The 19,919-nt window shown below is 44.9% G+C and overlaps 1 protein-coding gene across 1 annotated transcript in view; it reads left to right on the top strand.

The window, feature by feature from the left end:
* LOC128701100 (neuronal calcium sensor 2) overlaps positions 1 to 19,919 on the top strand; it is a 544,015-nt gene that overhangs the window by 186,707 nt on the left and 337,389 nt on the right. The gene's annotated exons all lie outside the window — the stretch shown is intronic.

The raw sequence follows: 19,919 nt of genomic DNA, 5'->3' as shown, positions 1-19,919 counted from the left end.
CCTTTCGTGTTCCGTCTCGTTGTTTTAACGAGAGCACATTCAGAAGCTAAATTAAATTTTATTTTTATTTGCCCAACTGCCAACATAAACAGCCTGGCTGCTCACGTTATAAACCAGAAGCCTCATGACTGAGCCACCGGGGTGGTAGTATATTGTGTGTGTGTGTGTGTGTGTGTGTGTGTGTGTGTGTGTGTGTGTGTGTGTGTGTGTGTGTGTGTGTGTGTGCCGCTGGGAGGTAGTATATAGTGTTGTGTATGTCTGTGTCTATCTGTCTGTCTTTTTGTGTGACACACACATTGTATATACAACTACCTGGCGGCTCGGTCTTGAGTTGTGTTTGCGAGAGTTGAGACTCTGCTCCTGGACCCGCCTCTTAGGCTGCGCTGCGTTGATGGACATACTGATTTCTAGGCTCCTAGGCCTTATTTAGGGGGAAAGGAAGGAATGAATGGGGTTTTTAGTGAAGAGGTAAATTAGAACTACCTTATTAAGAAATACTAATAAATAATAAGTATTAAGAAATAAATAAGACCATTAAGAAATGCAGATGTTTACAGGATGTATGTAGAATAGTCTTATTTATCTGTCATCTCGTGTGTGTATGAAGCAGAAAGAAAAGACCAGCATTCCTGACAGAGGATATAACATTAAAGGAGCCTCCGTCTCACAAGCACGACTGAGGTAGTAACTCCCTGCATAGTAACACAAGGTAAATGTCACGACGGCCAGGAAGATGACGGGGTGGATAATGAGAACTTTCGAAACAAGGGAAATAGTGCCACTAGTGATACTTTTCAAATCGCTTGTGCTCTCTCGTTTAGAATATTGTTGAGTGTTGACGGCCTCGTTCAGGGCTGGAGAGATACCACAGTTAGAACAGATACAAAGATCATTTATGGCCTACATAGAGCCAATAAAACATTTAAATTACTGAAATGCCTCGAAGTTCTAATGATGTACTTATTGGAACGGAGGAGATATATATATATATATATATATATATATATATATATATATATATATATATATATATATATATATATATATATATATATATGGAAAGTACTTTAGGGCTTTGTCCCAAATCTGCGCACTGCCATAACATACAGGAGTGGGCACAATAGGGGAATACTGTATCAACGTCCGTGGCCCAAGACTATTCAACATCGCACCAAAAGATGTCAGAAACACTGCTGGGACAAGTGTAGAAGTTTTCAAGAGAAAACTATCCAAGTATTTTCACCAGGTGCCAGATGAACTAGGCTGTGATGGATATGTAGGCCCGAGGGCCGCCAGCAGCAACAGCAGCCTGGTTGACCAGGCAAACACCACACGAACCTGGTCCAAGACCGAGCTCCGAAAGTATAAAAACTCTTGAAACTCATCGAAGTTATTATCAAAGATAAATAGTTGAGCTCTGCCCGTCTACAACCTTCAAGGAATTAAGCGAGATACTTAAGTCACAGTATGACGCAGTGTACCCTGAGCTTGTAACCAGACAAAACACTGACACCCAAGATGAATTTTAAAAGAACGAGTCTGGAGCCTGAAGCAGTATCTTCCATCTTTCTGACATAACCCTAAGCCAACTCGACCTTCAAGAAGTTATTGATAGCATGTCATAGTCTCCTGCCTTCTGACCTCTGCTGGATCATCTGGTATACCTCTACCACTGGTGGATCATCTGGTATACCACTACCACTGGTGGATCATCTGGTATGCCACTACCACTGGTGGACCATATGGTATACCACTACCGCTGGTGGACCATATGATATACCACTACCACTGGTGGATCATCTGGTATACCACTACCACTGGTCGATCATCTGGTATACCACTACCTCTGCTGGATCATCTGGTATACCACTACCGCTGGTGGATCATCTGGTATACCACTACCGCTGGTGGATCATCTGGTATACCACTACCGCTGGTGGATCATCTGGTATATCACTACCGCTGGTGGATCATCTGGTATACCACTACCGCTGGTGGATCATCTGGTATACCACTACCGCTGGTGGATCATCTGGTATACCACTACCGCTGGTGGATCATCTAGTATACCACTACCACTGGTGGATCATCTGGTATACCACTACCACTGGTGGATCATCTGGTATACCACTACCACTGGTGGATCATCTGGTATACCACTACCACTGGTGGATCATCTGGTATACCACTACCACTGGTGGATCATCTGGTATACCGCTACCGCTGGTGGATCATCTGGTATACCGCTACCGCTGGTGGATCATCTGGTATACCACTACCACTGGTGGATCATCTGGTATACCACTACCACTGGTGGATCATCTGGTATACCGCTACCGCTGGTGGATCATCTGGTATACCGCTACCGCTGGTGGATCATCTGGTATACCACTACCACTGGTGGATCATCTGGTATACCACTACCACTGGTGGATCATCTGGTATACCACTACCACTGGTGGATCATCTGGTATACCACTACCACTGGTGGATCATCTGGTATACCACTACCACTGGTGGATCATCTGGTATACCACTACCACTGGTGGATCATCTGGTATACCACTACCACTGGTGGATCATCTGGTATACCACTACCACTGGTGGATCATCTGGTATACCACTACCACTGGTGGATCATCTGGTATACCACTACCTCTGCTGGATCATCTGGTATACCACTACCACTGGTGGATCATCTGGTATACCACTACCACTGGTGGATCATCGGGTATACCACTACCACTGGTGGATCATCGGGTATCCCACTGCCACACAAGGCACTAAAACTTTTATCTGCTTGAGCTAGCTGCCTCCCGCTCTCTCTCCATCTCTTGAAAAACCTTCGACTGTTGTGACAAACACGTCCGGCTTCTCTTCAGAGAACCCTATTCACGGAGCTCCTTTCTACTGGCAGAGGAGTAGAAAGGGGAAAGGAGAATAGGGAGGGGATGAAGGAAAATGAGTTAAAAGAAGTAAAATGTGAGGATTAAGGGAGCCTGGGGAGGGGAGGAGGGCGCCTCTCGCTTTCCTTTAAAGAAAAGTCTTTTCAGCGGGGTGCCTTGATGCTGCTAAAGTGCTCTTGATGCAAGGAAGTGGAACATTGCTTTATGACTGTGATGGTTCTATCATTGAGGCTGTGATGGTTCTATCATTGAGGCTGTGATGGTTCTATCATTGAGGCTGTGATGGTTCTATCACAGAGGCTGTGATGGTTCTATCATTGAGGCTGTGATGGTTCTGTCACTGAGGCTGTGATGGTTCTGTCACTGAGGCTGTGATGGTTCTATCATTGAGGCTGTGATGGTTCTATCATTGAGGCTGTGATGGTTCTATCACTGAGGCTGTGATGGTTCTATCACTGAGGCTGTGATGGTTCTATCATTGAGGCTGTGATGGTTCTATCATTGAGGCTGTGATGGTTCTGTCACTGAGGCTGTGATGGTTCTATCACTGAGGCTGTGATGGTTCTATCACTGAGGCTGTGATGGTTCTATCACTGAGGCTGTGATGGTTCTATCACTGAGGCTGTGATGGTTCTATCACTGAGGCTGTGATGGTTCTATCACTGAGGCTGTGATGGTTCTATCATTGAGGCTGTGATGGTTCTATCATTGAGGCTGTGATGGTTCTATCATTGAGGCTGTGATGGTTCTATCATTGAGGCTGTGATGGTTCTATCATTGAGACTGTGATGGTTCTATCATTGAGGCTGTGATGGTTCTATCATTGAGGCTGTGATGGTTCTATCATTGAGGCTGTGATGGTTCTATCATTCAAGCTGTGATGGTTCTATCATTCAAGCTGTGATGGTTCTGTCATTCAAGCTGTGATGGTTCTATCATTCAAGCTGTGATGGTTCTATCATTGAAGTTTGGAATCATTTGTTCTGTTGATATTAAAGAGATTAAGGACCATGCAGAGGGAGGGAGGAAGTCCCATTTGCATCACCGTTGGGGCCACCACCACTAATATTTGTGAAAGACCAACCAGAAGGAATCGACCTGAATATATACATGTATGTGTGTGTGTGTGTGTGTGTGTGTGTGTGTGTGTGTGTGTGTACTCAGTTGTGGTTGCAGGGGTCGAGTCATAGCTCCTGACCCCGCCTCTTCACTGGCCGCTGAGTCACTCTCCCTGCACCATGAGCTTTATCATACCTCTGCTTGAAGCTATGAATGGATGCTGCCTCCACTACATCGCTACCCAGACTGTTCCACTTCCTGACTATTCTGCGACTGAAGAAATACTTCCTATCATCCCTGTGATTCATCTGTGTCTTCAACTTCCAACTGTGTCCTCTTGTTGCTGTGTCCCATCTCTGGAACATTCTGTCTCTGTCCACCTTGTCAATTCCTCTCAGTATTTTATATGTCGTTATCATGTCCCCCTATCTCTCCTGTCATCGAGTGTCGTCAGGTCGATTTCTCTTAGCCTCTCCTCGTAGGACATACCCCTTAGCACTGGGACTAGTCTTGTTGCGAACCTTTGCACTTTCTCTAGTTTCTTTACGTGCTTGGCTACATGTGGTTTCCAAACTGGTGCAGCATACTCCAATATGGGCCTAACGTACACAGTGTACAGGGTCCTGAACGATTCCTTATTAAGATGGCGGAATGCTGTTCTTAAGTTTGCCTGGCTCCCATATGCTGCAGCAGTTATTTGGTTGATGTGCGCCTCAGGAGATGTGCCTGGTGTTATACTCACCCCAAGATCTTTTTCCTTGAGGGAGGTTTGTAGTCTCTGGCCCCCCTAGACTCTACTCCGTTTGCGGTCTTCTTTGCCCTTCCCCAATCTTCATGACTTTGCACTTGGTGGGGTTGAACTCCAGGAGCCAATTGCTGGATCAAGTCTGTAGCCTGTCCAGATCCCTTTGTAGTTCTGTTAGTGTGTGTGTGTGTGTGTGTGTGTGTGTGTGTGTGTGTGTGTGTGTGTCTGTCTGTCTGTCTGTCTGTCTGTCTGTCTGTCTGTTTTTGTATGTGTTGTGTCTGTACTTTATACTGTTAATGTATTCATATCCCCGCGTCCTTATCTCAGGAGACTTGATCTGGGATCGGGTTTTGACAGTTCTAGTTATCCAGCTTCTTTTTTCCTTGCAGCTGTGATAACACTGTTGTGACACTTGAATGTGTGATCGTCTGACATTATCACTTTGATGCTCCTAACATAAATATTAAGCTCGGTTCATTAGTCTGAGTTTTATACTTGGCTCCAATTTTTATTTTCTATATTTGTCCAAAGTGGGATACCGGCATTTGTTTTCATTGGACATCATATTGTTTCTGTGGCTCACTGGAAGATCCAGTTAGCTTCAACTGTAAAATTTGTCTTAAATGAATGCCACTTTTATACGGGTTCTAGCATCGTTTGTAAAAGGTGATACAATGGTTTGATTTATTAGTAGTAATGATAGAATTACTGGCAAAATGTTAGGTAAATGAACACAGATTCCACAATAAAATGTCACATTAGTTGCACCTGTGTCCATTTACCGTTATGATTTATGTCTTTGCCTCTGACACGAGAATGAGAAAGAAGATAGTGGCGAGTACTGTGCCTTGAGGAGAAGATCTTTCACTGTGGCAGCCTCTAAGTTTACTTTGTTGATCATAATTTTTAAGTTCTGTTTCTTAGAAAGTTAAGCATCCATCGGCCCACCTTTCCAGTTACTCCTTTTGGACGCATTTTGTGCGCTGTTACACCGTGATCACACTTATCGAAGACTTTTGCAAAGGTCGAGTACATAACATCTGCATTTTGTCTATCTTCCAGTGCATCCAAGACCATATATTGGTCCAGCAATTGCGCGAAGCAGGAGCAACCTGCTCTAAATCCACGTGGAATGGGTGGGCAGTGAGGGTTGGAATGTGAGGGTGCTAGCGGTAGGAGGAAAATGGTGATTATAAAACAGGAGGGAGGGGGAGGGGAAAGGAGGGTGAAGTGGCATGGTGGGCATAGGATAGAGAGGGTGTGGGAGTGGGATGGAGGGTGTGCAAGAAAGGTATACAGTACCGACAAGATGAAAGTTAAGACACATGTGCAACATCTGGTTATCTTTATTGTAGACGTTTCGCCATCCAGTGGCCTTATCAATACAGATTGTTGGACATAATCGGAAGACAGTAGAACTATATACAAAAGAGGAGGTAATCAGTCCCTCAGCCTTGGAGTTGGTGTTGAGCACCGTGGTTGTAGTGATTCTGAATCACTACACTCAACACCAACTCCAAGGCTGAGGGACTGATTACCTCCTCTTTTGTATATAGTTCTACTGTCTTCCGATTATGTCCTAGAATCTGTATTGATAAAGCCACTGGATGGCGAAACGTCTACAATAAAGATAACCAGATGTTGCACATGTGTCTTAACTTTCTGGATGGAGGGTGATGAATTGGGATGTTGTGCGTAGGATAGTGTGGGAGTAGGATGGGAGATTGTGTACCTACCTACCTGGAGTCTACCTGGAGATCGTTACGAAGGTCAACGCCCCCGCGGCCCTGTCCTTTACCAGGCCTCCCGGTGGATCAGGGCCTGATTAACCAGGCTGTTACTGCTAGCCGCACGTATTCCAAGGTACGAACCACAGCCCGGCTGGTCAGGTATTAAGGTTAGGTACCTGACCAGCTCCCTCTTGAAGGTAGCCAGGGTTCTATTGGGAATTTTCCTTATGCATTGTAGGAGGCTGTTGAACAGTCTTGGGCCCCAGATACTTGTTGTGTTTTCTCTTAGTGTACTCATTACATCCCTGCTTTGTCATTGCGGGGATGCTGCACCGCCTGCTGAGTCCTTTGCTTTCGTAGGGAGTGATTTGTGTGTGCTGATTTGGGACCAGTCCCTCTAGGATTTTCCAGGTGTAGATGTTTTATCTCTCGCCTGCATTACAAAGAGTACAGGTCAAGAGACTCCAAGCGTTCCCAGTAATTTAGGTGCTTGTCTGAAGTTATACGTGCAGCAGCTAAGGTTTTCTGTACGTTCTTTAGATCTGCGATTACACCTGCATTGAATGGAGCCGTTAGTGTACGGCAGTATTCCAGCCTAGAAAGAAATAATAACTTAAAAGGGATCATCATTGGCATGTCATCCTTTGTTTTGAAAGTTCTCATTATTCATCCTGTCATTTTCTCTGCCGATATGATGACACTGGTGTGATCCTTGAAGGTAAGATCCTCTAACATTAACACTCCCTAGTCCTGCACATTACGTTTTAGCTCTGTTGTGTGGTTAGAGTTTGTTGTGGCGCGGGATGGTGGGTGTGGATTGGACTAGAGTGTCGGATGTGGGTGTTGGAGTTGAATGGAGGTGGGTGAGAGGGCTTTGGTAGTAGAGTGGAGGGTTTGGGAACGGGCTAGAGGATGTGGGAATGAAATGGAAGGTATTGGGAGGGAAAAACAGGCAGCCAGGAAGAGAGGTGCGCGCTGACGAAGTTGTTTACCTGAAGCATCTGAACACCTGTCAGCACCAGCACTACTTCTGTGCCTAGTGGCCACATCTACACTCTCTCTCCCCTCCCTTCCATCATTACCGCTTCACTACCATTCCCCTCCTGTCATTCGTCTGCGCTCTCTGTCTCTCATTCGTACGCAAACGCGCACAACTACGCACGTTCGTACACAACAGACCATGGTCTATTGTCAAGTGCCTTTGATAAGTGGTAACTAACACGCAAAACTAGTAACTAATACACAAAAAATTACAATCACGTGGAGCCAGTAGTCATGTGGTACTAAGCTTCAAGTAGCTGGTGGAAAGGGGACTCGTGAAAGAAAGTGAGGAAGCGAGTAACAAAAATTGGGACTACAGAAGAGGGGACTACGGTGTCATGAAAAATTTTCTGAGCGAAGCAAACTGGCAAAGGGATGTGGAAAGCAAAGCCGTACAAGAAATAGAGATAACAGTCAGTGTCAAGAGGAAGAGGAATGATTTATGCTAAGCATGAAAAAAAAAAAAGATGCAAGAAAACCTGAGCCCAGTGCTTCATGAAGCATGTAGAGAGGTCGAGGGGAGGAGCAAAAGAACTTTGAAAAAATATAAAGCAAATCTAGATGCCGAAAACCAAGAAACAGAGGAGATGGAAACCAATGTGCAAGAAAAAGAAAATGGTGAAATGTAATTTTAAAATGATATAACGTTGAAGGCAACGGCAGAGCCAAAGTTCCTCCTCACCCACAAAAAAATATGAATGTTAGGAAGCAAGTGGTAAGACTGATTAAGGAGGAAGGTGAGCTAACAGTGTATGACATTGTATGTATAGTGTTTAGCAAAAGACTCTAAGTCTTCACAGAAGAAAGTTGAGAACTGCAGGAAGACGCTTGTCAGACCAACTGATACTGGATACTATCAACACAATAACAGTAGTGATGCGACTACAACAAGAGCTGGATGTAACAAAAGCAATGAGACCAGACCATATATCTCCACTGGTGCTGAGAGAAAGAACTCAATAACAATGTGACCCAGTAACAAAGATATTCAACCAAGCTCTCCGATTCAGACAGCTGACAAAAAAAATTCGGAAAAGGTAAATGTGGGCACTCCATTTCCTAGGCGCTGTACGGCTCTTAGGGGTTTGGTGTTTTCCCATAATTATAAGAATTGAAGAGCCAAGCCGAGGTACCCGAGAAGTGTAATCTAGTGTATAAAAGAAAATATACTTGATAAGAATTGGGACCTAGGAAGTAGGCTGGTAGATAGCAACCACCCAGGGAGGTCCTACCACCCTGCCAAGTGAGTGTGAAAGGGAAACATATAATTGTTGTACATTATGGTAGGATTCCTGGTGTGTCTTTTCTGTCTCATAAATATGCGGGATAACAGTTGCATCTTGCTACTTCTTCTTACACTTAGGTCACACTACACATGTGCATATATATATATATATATATATATATATATATATATATATATATATATATATATATATATATATATATATATAATATCCTTGCCCATCTGGGTTTTTTCAATTTTCAATTTTCAATTTTTTCTGCTTTATACATTAATAAATTTAAAAAGAGAAACTTTAGTTTAGTTTTTCTTTTTAAGTCACACAACCTCCGTGGGATAGGACCGGTTTGTTAAAAAAATAAAATAGGGTACGTGGGAATATGGGTTGGTAATAATTGGAGTTGCAAAAGATTCAGTGAAAGATTACCTGTATGTTTCCTGTAGTTAATTCCGGCTCTCGGCGACCCCGCGGGTAGGTCCTAGATCAAGCCTCAGGCTTGCTGTCCTGATCGACCAGACTGTTGATACTGGCCACACGCTGTTGGTCAAGTACTGATATGAAAAATTTCTCAAGTTCCCTCTTAAAGACGGCCAGAAGTTTATTGTCAATTTTCTTTATAAAGGAAGGGAGGGCATTGAAAAGTCTTGGTCCTCTTACACTTGAGTTATCTACCATTTTTTTCACTGGAGGTATTGTGCACCGTCTGGATCCAGATAATTTGTGAAGGTGTGGCAGTCTTGCATCTCGATATTAACGGTGTACTGCAGACACTAGTGAAAAAACAGATTGCGGAACAGGCTTTTATTTTGACCCCGTTTCGCTCTGTGTAGATCGTTATTAAGCTGTGACCTGATAGGTCACAGCTTAATAGGAGAGCGTAACGCTCTCCCAATAAAAGCTCTCAGTCTTCTAATTTCCTACATCTGATGGTAGATAGCAACCATCCAGGGTTGTTCTACCCTCCTCTTATGTAAGTGTGAACGGAAACCTCGTAAATGTTTACCACTCTGACAGGTGCTAACCCTTTTTTTCACCATTGTAAACATTTCAAATGGAATATAAATCTTGCACATTTATATTCGGTGTTTATATTTACCTTTCTTCTCGTAATAATTCTTATTCCTGTAATACATTCTTTCTAATTTATGAGACGTGGTCTGAGACCGTGTCGGGGGGGGGCGATGGTCCCCGAACCATTAACAGATAACAGAAAAGTTTAACATATTGCCTGGCGGTAAAAATGTGTACCTGCTTGTTAGTGAACTGTTGCAGGTTGCATTCTCCGAAAAATTTCTATGCAAGTTTTTAAGTAACTCCATTCCTGCGCGATCGTCACTTGCGCAGTCATCATGTGCGGGGGTCATCACCTGCGCAGTCATCATGTGCGGGGGTCATCACCTGCGCAGTCATCATGTGCGGGGTCATCACCTGCGCAGTCATCATGTGCGGGGTCATCACCTGCGCAGTCATCATGTGCGGGGGTCATCACCTGCGCAGTCATGTGCTGGGGTCATCACCTGCGCAGTCATCATGTGCGGGGGTCATCACCTGCGCAGTCATCATGTGCGGGGGTCATCACCTGCGCAGTCATCATGTGCGGGGGTCATCACCTGCGCAGTCATCATGTGCGGGGGTCATCACCTGCGCAGTCATGTGCGGGGGTCATCACCTGCGCAGTCATCATGTGCGGGGGTCATCACCTGCGCAGTCATCATGTGCGGGGGTCATCACCTGCGCAGTCATCATGTGCGGGGGTCATCACCTGCGCAGTCATGTGCGGGGGTCATCACCTGCGCAGTCATCATGTGCGGGGGTCATCACCTGCGCAGTCATGTGCGGGGGTCATCACCTGCGCAGTCATCATGTGCGGGGGTCATCACCTGCGCAGTCATGTGCGGGGGTCATCACCTGCGCAGTCATCATGTGCGGGGGTCATCACCTGCGCAGTCATGTGCGGGGGTCATCACCTGCGCAGTCATGTGCGGGGGTCATCACCTGCGCAGTCATCATGTGCGGGGGTCATCACCTGCGCAGTCATCATGTGCGGGGGTCATCACCTGCGCAGTCATGTGCGGGGGTCATCACCTGCGCAGTCATCATGTGCGGGGGTCATCACCTGCGCAGTCATGTGCGGGGGTCATCACCTGCGCAGTCATGTGCGGGGGTCATCACCTGCGCAGTCATCATGTGCGGGGGTCATCACCTGCGCAGTCATCATGTGCGGGGGTCATCACCTGCGCAGTCATCATGTGCGGGGGTCATCACCTGCGCAGTCATCATGTGCGGGGTCATCACCTGCGCAGTCATCATGTGCGGGGTCATCACCTGCGCAGTCATCATGTGCGGGGTCATCACCTGCGCAGTCATGTGCGGGGGTCATCACCTGCGCAGTCATCATGTGCGGGGTCATCACCTGCGCAGTCATGTGCGGGGTCATCACCTGCGCAATCATGTGTGGGGTCATCACCTGCGCAATCATGTGCGGGGTCATCACCTGCGCAGTCATGTGCGGGGGTCATCACCTGCGCAGTCATGTGCGGGGTCATCACCTGCGCAATCATGTGCGGGGTCATCACCTGCGCAGTCATGTGTGGGGTCATCACCTGCGCAGTCATCATGTGCGGGGTCATCACCTGCGCAGTCATCCTGTGCGGGGTCATCACCTGCGCAGTCATGTGCGGGGGTCATCACCTGCGCAGTCATGTGCGGGGTCATCACCTGCGCAATCATGTGTGGGGTCATCACCTGCGCAATCATGTGTGGGGTCATCACCTGCGCAATCATGTGCGGGGTCATCACCTGCGCAGTCATGTGCGGGGGTCATCACCTGCGCAGTCATGTGCGGGGTCATCACCTGCGCAATCATGTGTGGGGTCATCACTTGCGCAGTCATCATGTGCGGGGTCATCACCTGCGCAATCATGTGCGGGGTCATCACCTGCGCAGTCATCATGTGCGGGGGTCATCACCTGCGCAGTCATCACCTGGGGAAATAACAGTGTGAAAAACAGGTAAATAAGGAGGCATCCCTCCAGTCGGTTTATGATCAAGAGACGGGGCCCAGGCGCTGGATCTCGACCCCAGAAAGCGATATTAGGAGGCAAAATCTCTCATGGGAGAGAGATAGAGAGAGAGAGAGAGAGACACACACACAGACACAGACACAGACAGACAAAGAGGGGGGGGGGGAAGGGATGGAAGGGAGGAGGAGGAACTAGGCATTCCCTTAGGAAGTAAGATGGCCCGGGCTTGTGTTATTGTGGTTGATGATGATACTGATATATTCAAATTACCAGTAGCAGCAGCAGCAGTGATCATCTCCACCTAGGTGTCTCTACCTCTTTAGCAGCAACTGAGGCATAATGCTTGCTCTCACTTTTATATATCTACTACTCTCCTCCCTCCAACCTGTGTGTCACTTTTATTAGCATCATTATGTACATAGTTACCTTTTATCCAACACTTGAACATTTCCAGCAGGTACTGGAGTTTCTTACTCAGGACCAGAATGTTTTTTTACACTGAATCTTACTATCCAAAGAGATAGCGGAGGATTGTCTTCTGATGCTATCGTAAAGCCACAAAAGGATTACCTTCGGTACCACTATAATAAACTGCTTTAGATTATATATGTTTAAGTGTAACTTTAGTGCAGATTAAAGGCACGTGCCTTGCAGTTGCATCTTTTTTTCGTCATCGTAAAATTATTAGTAGTGAATTACGGCGGTACGTAATTTTGGGAATTGGAATTGCCAGTGAAATGATTAATGATACCCAGCCTCTTGGTGAAGGAGATAGGTGGGTCGGTCACTCTGTCAGGTTGATAAGGACGGAGACATTATCAGGGGATCGATCAGTTGGTGGTCAGGACAGTGTATTGTGGTCATTATTCAACTTGATAATGCAAGAGTCGCGAAATGTCATGAATACGACGCTCCTGGAGGAATTTTTATTACTTCTGTTTAACATTTATGTGAATGACCTTCCTCAACCAGAGTTTAATGACACAATTGTGACACAGTTTGCAGATGATGTTATTCATGTCGTCTCATCAACTCCAGTAACAGGAAAATACAAGTATGAGAGAGTCATAGAAAAAATGAATATTGAACTTCGTCGAACATCTAATTGGGAGAAGAAATGGAGAATTATGACTAATCCTGACAAGGTCCTTGTTAGCACGATAGGATGTTTTGCATCAACCATCGAAGATAAAGGGGGTATCTCCATCAGAGGTACACCTGTAGCCATTAAAAACCCTAACAAGATCTTGGGATATGAAATAGACAGGCTGCTCCACTCAACATCTCATGTAACTAAAAAGATCAACACAGCCAAAGCCGGTCTTAGCAGACTCTTTCGATTCAATCAAGCCCCTCAACATGTCAAAAAACATCTGTATAAAATGATAATAAGACCTATACTTGAATACCCTTGTGTCCCAATGTCATTAACAACAAAGACCAACATGCTACGGTTACAAAGGGTCCAGAATAGAGCTCTTCGCTTTATTACAGATACCAGGAGGAGAGACAGAGTTAAAATGGCAGATTTACACACACAGCAAGACATTACTGCCATAAATGTACGCATTGACACTCTAAAAAAGAAACAACTTTATACAATGCAAGAACTATACATGCCAGATAGAGAACATCCTATACAAGTGATAAATACCACCGATTACACCATCAATACTCCGCCTCACAGGACTCAAAGAATGACTCTCCCACAGAGGGTTCGTCGTTTTATTCATAAAGATGATTACCCTCGACCCATGATTTTGAGTAACTTACCTGACGAAGAAGATTGGATACCACCAGAACCCTTCTATGTATACTGAGAAAATCATCGCCCCCAATTAGGGAGACATCTTAAATAACTTTCTAATGTAAAATTATGCTATTGACTATTGTTGGACACCACCATTAAGAAGCTATTGTCACGAACTTATAAACTGGCCAGAAAATCATTGCCTTTCCTGTCGTATAAATATCTGTTGTGCAACTGCGAAAAAAAAAAAAAAAAAAAAAAAATGCAATTGCAACTTGTATAATTACTACCAATTCAGAGTCATGTAGTTATATACCTATTATATCTATGTGACTCTGATGGGTTAGTATTATACCTCTTAAAGAATACCTTATTAAATCACATACACATTTTAATTTGCACCAAAGTGGTTGGGCCACTTACCTTTAATATCCTACCTCTCCCCCCCTCCCACCCTTTTCCAATATTTCCATCCTTACCCATCCTTCTTCCTTACCCATCTTACCAAAGCTCTGGTCATCAGATCAAGATCAAGGCGCATGTTGTCGGTGGTCTGGGCCTGTATGGTTTATTTGCTCTTGACAACCCCGCTTCTTGAGCTTCGTGCAGTAGCACTACTGGTTTTTGTTTTATGTCTACTCAAGAGCTATAAGGTGTTTCCCTGGAACACTTCACCATCAGTCCATAATACCTCTCATATCTCTCTCTCTCTCATTCTCTCTCTCATTCTCTCTCTCTCTCTCTCACTCATTCTCTCTCTCATTCTCTCTCTCATTCTCTCTCATTCTCTCTCTCATTCTCTCTCTCATTCTCTCTCATTCTCTCTCTCATTCTTTCTCTCATTCTCTCTCTCATTCTCTCTCTCTCTCTATCTCACTCTCTCTCTCTCTCTATCTCTATCTCTATCTCTATCTCACTCTCATCTCTCATCTTTCTCATCTCTTATCTTTCTCATCTCTCTCATTCTCTCATTTCTCTCTCTCTCTCTCCCCCTCCCCCTCTCTCCCTCCCCCTCTCTCCCTCTCTGGAGAAGTATGACGAGTGAGGGGTCCCTCAAGGGTCGATTCATGACCCACTCTTGATTTTAATGCGCATAAATGATCTAGAATTTGGGATTTGTATACAGAATTGCAAACTTTGCCTGTCTAGGCATCCATAGAGACCTGGAAAAGCTGTCACAGTGATCAGAGGAATGGGTGATGACTCTCAAGGTGGATATAATTAATATATAACTTATGTGGAAATTCACTAAGAGACAGGGTAAAGACCTTGGAATGGTCACAGGACTAATATAAGCAGCAGGACCAACAGTATGTTTGGACTGGTCATGGACCAGGCCGCAGGGACGTTGACCCTCGGAACACACTCCAGGTATGATCCAGGTATAACAAGAAACTTGGAGCACAACTGAAAAAATACTGACACTGAACACTCCATATTGAATATATTATCCTGTTAAGAGCTCTTAGTATAAAGAAAATAGAGAAGCTTGCGATAGAAACCACAAAACTCTTGTCATTATAAAAAACAAACCGTATAAAACAAGATTTAAATCACTCATTTTGTTCTCAGACTTAAGAAAAAAATTTGGTTCTGATGGAACCTAATTTAAAAATTTAACAACATATTAAACAAGTTCCGTATGCTCAAGCACAAGGATCTTCGTGACACGGAATGTGACAGTTACAAGACCCAGAAGTATGACACCTCGTGGTAGGAGGGTCAACATAAATGTGACTGAGAGCTTATATCTTACCTTTGTTTGCTTCCAAGCTGCTCATGATATACCGTCGTTAGCGTTCACCTACACCACAATATCTGTAGGTAGAAGATCTAGTGGTGTCTACAGGTAGAGCAACTAGTGGTATCTACAAGTAAAAGAACTAGTGGTATCTACAAGTAAAAGAACTAGTGGTATCTACAAGTAGAACTTAATGGTAGACAGCCCCCTCCCCCCCCCCCGTGGGGGAAAGTGGAGTAGCATTATTAGTTGTTCTATACAGTAGGTGCACTATAACGCATGTCTTCCATCATCTCTCTCTCTCTCTCTCTCTCTCTCTCCTATAAATTCCATGACGTTTTTCAGGACTGTTTTTTGTTTCATGCTGGCTGACAGTCCGTAACCAAGATAGACGCAGATAGTCCTTAGATATCCTCGGTGCTGACTTTGCTATCTGCCTTTCACATTCTCTCTCTCTCTCTCTCTCTCTCTCTCTCTCTCTCTCTCTCTCTCTCTCTCTCTCTCTCTCTCTCTCTCTCTCTCTCTCTCTCTCTCTCTCTCTCTCTCTCTCTCTGCGTCATCAGGGCGCCATTTCCCCTCCTCTCACTGTTAAAGAGAAGCGGCAGGGGAATTTAGCCTGAGGGGGAGGAACAGGACTTTAGCAGACAGAGCAGCACACCCTTGACTTCCCTCCTTTCCCACTCTCCTTCACTCCTCCTCTAGTTTCTTTCCTCTCACTCTTTCCCTCCCTTCCTCCCCCACTCCTTTCCCTCCCCCCATTCCCCTCCCCCATTTCTACGTTTCACATTTCCTTTATTTTCTCCTTTCTCTCTTCTACTCTACCTCCTGTACTTCCTTCCCACTGTCGTCTGTGCCTTAAGTCAGCACACTTCGTGATCTCTTTCACAAATTGCCTGAACTGCGTGTCCAAACTCGTCCATGTCCACACACGACCCACTGTATGTCCATCCTCTACCCCGTGAACGTCCACCCACCCCCTGCTTGTCCACACAAAGGTTTAGTCAGGGACAAACCTGCGTGCGTTATTAATGATAGCTTACCAAGACAAAATAAGAAAAATGATTGTAACGACGGATTTTAAATACAAAAAGAAATCTCCTGTACAAAATACACAAACCCGCTCTTAAAAATGGGATCAAGTCTTCTTTGAGATAACGTAACGAGTTATGGCAGTAATGAAAACAAAAATCGTAAAGATAGGCAGCTTACCCCCCTTTACCTGTTGATTGTTCCGGGGGTCATCGCCCCCGCAGCCCAGTTTCGGACCAAGCCTCCTGGTTGATTGCCTGATCAGTCAGGCTGTTGGTGCTAGCGCTCCAACGTAGGTACTACAGCCTGGCTGAGCTGGAATTGACTTAGAGATTATCACATTTCTCTTGTAGACAGTTTTGAAGATCTCTCAATACCACTTCATATATAAAGGGTGTTGGGAGCTCTTGGTCCCTTATCCGAAGGATAAGTGAAGGACGTTTCCAGGAATGAATACCCCAGCGGCCCGATCCCAGACCATGCCTGATTAACCAGGCTATTACTGTTGGCCGCAAGCACTCCAACGTAACCCACAGTCTGGCTGGTCAGGCACTGATTATAATGAACTTGTCCGGTTCCCTCTTGAAGACCACCAGAAATTTGTTGGTAATTCGTCGTATGCAGGGAGGGAAGGCGTTGCAGAGTCGGGGACCTCTGACACTCATTGAATTCTTTCTTAGTGGAGGTAAACCATACCACGGTCGGGGTTAGAACCCGCGATCAGAGAGTCATAAAACTCCAGTGGAGGTATTTTGTAGCGTCTGCCAAGTCTCTTGTCATTCGGATTGATTTCGGTGTTCAGGTTTGGAACCAGTTCCTCCAGGATTTAGTATACCTTTTATATATATCTAATGGGTTTCGAAGCAGGTTTCCTACTCCCGGAGCCCGGCCCTGGGCCAGGCTTGTCTGGTCAACCAGGTTGTTGCTGTCGGTGACGCGCTGGTGCACATAGCCATCATAGCACTTACCTGCAATCTATCTGGAGTATATTCTGAGGGTCATCTTCCCCGCGACCCGACCCCAGTCCAGTTTCTTAAGTCAGTCACTGATCAACTGGGCTGTGGTGCTTATGTTGGAGTTTGTGCACCCAGCCGCGAGGAAGTTGACGCTCGGAACACACACCAAGTAGACTTAGTAAGTAGAAGATGAGGTATTCAGTACCTCAGTCTAGACGAAGGTGTAGTCTTGGTGAATCGGTTATGGCAGTGTACAGGTTTTGGACTCAACTACTTTTCTCATATTATAATCGTGTATCTCCTCTGTTTCAGCGAGTACATATTATAAGTCTGAGACGTTCCTGGTGGCTCTGTGTGGGCCGTAAATGATCTTCGTACCTGTTCCAGCTCTGATATTTTCCCTGCTCTGAACGGGGCCATCAACACTGAACAGTGCTCTAAGCAACGAAGCACAAGACTTAGCTGTAAGCTAAGGTTATAATTTAATAAAGTAATGACAGTGGATGTACAGTTAAGGTATTCGAAATATAAGAAACATTCATTGCCTTGCCGCTGTCAAACTACACAGTCTGGCAGCAAAAGACGAGACCTACCCTAGAGGCTTGGTTGGTCTTCGAATTTAGGCTGGTAGACGCTGTATACTCGGGGAGATAAGACGTGTCTGTCTCGTGGATTAAAGCAAGCTCCATAAATCCCGTGTGGATTACTGATTACAGTGTTGACGTGTACTTGGCTCTGTGAAGACCTGTTTGCGCGCTCTCTAGAATTGAAGCAAGATGCCCTCCATCGAGCAACTTTACCAACAGCTTAAGGAAGAATTGAGGTTGGCGAATTTGGAAATTAGGCGATTGACCGAGGAAAACAAGAAGATTCGTAGTCCTCCTGTTTTGAGTCCTCAGGTCAAGAAGGGAAACTGGTCAGTGGCTGGACAGCAGGGAAAGAAGTTGACGATTAAGAAGACGAATGGAAAGGTAGAAACGATGAAGAAGAAAGAGACTGCCGTGGAAACTGTTGTGGAAACATCCAATACATTCTCAGTGCTACCCGACGAATGTGAGTTGACTACTGGGAACGACACGACGAAAGACATTAAGGAAGGTAAGAATATTGTTGTTGTTGGGGATAGCCAAGTTAGGTATATGGATAGGGCGTTCTGCTTGAAGGACAGGAGTAGGAGACAGAGAGTTTGCTTTCCTGGGGCTGGGATGGAGGATATTGTTAGCCGTCTGGATGACATCATGAGAGGTAATGGGAGCAATCCTATTATCTGTCTCAGTGCTGGAGGCAACGATGTTGGCAGACGTAGGAGTGAGGACCTGATTAGCAGGTATAGGTCAGCAATAGAAATAATTAGAAGTAAGGGTGGGAACCCTCTCATATGTGGTATTTTGCCAAGGAGGGGAGTTGGAAGTGAATGGTTGTCCAGGGCAATTGGTGTCAATTGCTGGCTGGACAAATACTGTAAGGAAAATGCGGTAACATTCATTGACAACTGGGACCTCTTCTATGGCAGAAATGACATGTATGCTAGGGATGGGGTTCACTTATCTAGGTGTGGGGTGGAAGCACTGGCAACTGCAGTGGAGGGAGCAGTTAGGACTTTAAACTAGGAATAGTTAGTGGTATGGGTTTTGGCAGGAAAACAGTGAAGTCCCAGTGTAGTAATATTACGAGTTCTAGGGAAACTAGTAATAATAAGAACGAGATAGATATTGAAAAGCCAGGGACCTTGGGTGATAAGGACAGTAATAGGTTTAGTAGGAAAATAGAAATGAGCAGGAAGGGTAAAGAGAAAGGAGAGTCTTTCAATGTTTATTATGCTAATTGCCGTAGTGCTAGGAATAAGATGGACGAGTTGAGATTAGTTGCTAGTGTAGGTAACATTGATGTATTTGCCTTAACTGAGACGTGGTTTAATTCAAAAAGTCGGGACATGCCTGCGGAATGTCATATTCAGGGTTTTAAATTGTTCCAAGAAGATAGAAGTATTGGGAGGGGGGGTGGGGTGGCATTGTATGTCCGAGATCGCTTGAACTGTTGCATAAAAACGGGTATTAAGTCTGAAGTAACACATACAGAGTCTGTTTGGATAGAATTTTCAGAGGGGCATGAAAAACTGATTTTAGGAGTGATATACCGTCCCCCTAACTTAGATAGGGACCAAGGGAAACTACTATGGGAGGAAATTGTTAAGGCCACAAGGCACGATAATGTAGTAATTCTAGGAGACTTTAACTTTAGTCATGTTGATTGGAATTTCTTGACTGGGAATTTAGAATCGTACGACTTCTTAGAAGTATTTCAGGATTGTTTTTTGAAGCAGTTTGTGACAGAACCTACAAGGGGAAATAACCTGCTTGACTTAGTTATGGCAAACAATGAATCCCTTGTTAATAATTTAGAAATTTCAGAGGAACTGGGTGCTAGCGACCACAAGTCAATTACATTTAGCATTGAATGGAAGTACGATAGTAGCGATAACTCAGTAACAGTCCCAGATTTTCGCTTAGCAGATTACGATGGGCTTAGAGAACACTTATCATCTGTTGACTGGGGTAACGAAGAGAGCTATCAATATGACAGTTTTCTGAACACTATACATGCTGCTCAAAGAGCGTTTATCCCATATAAAGAAATTAGATCAAATAGAAATGACCCAAAATGGATGAATAATAGGCTCAAATATCTACTAGGG

This window comes from Cherax quadricarinatus, chromosome 73, assembly GCF_038502225.1.
Source record: "Cherax quadricarinatus isolate ZL_2023a chromosome 73, ASM3850222v1, whole genome shotgun sequence".
Classification (NCBI taxonomy): Eukaryota; Metazoa; Arthropoda; class Malacostraca; order Decapoda; family Parastacidae; genus Cherax; species Cherax quadricarinatus.
This window is presented reverse-complemented; position numbering and strand designations above follow the sequence as displayed.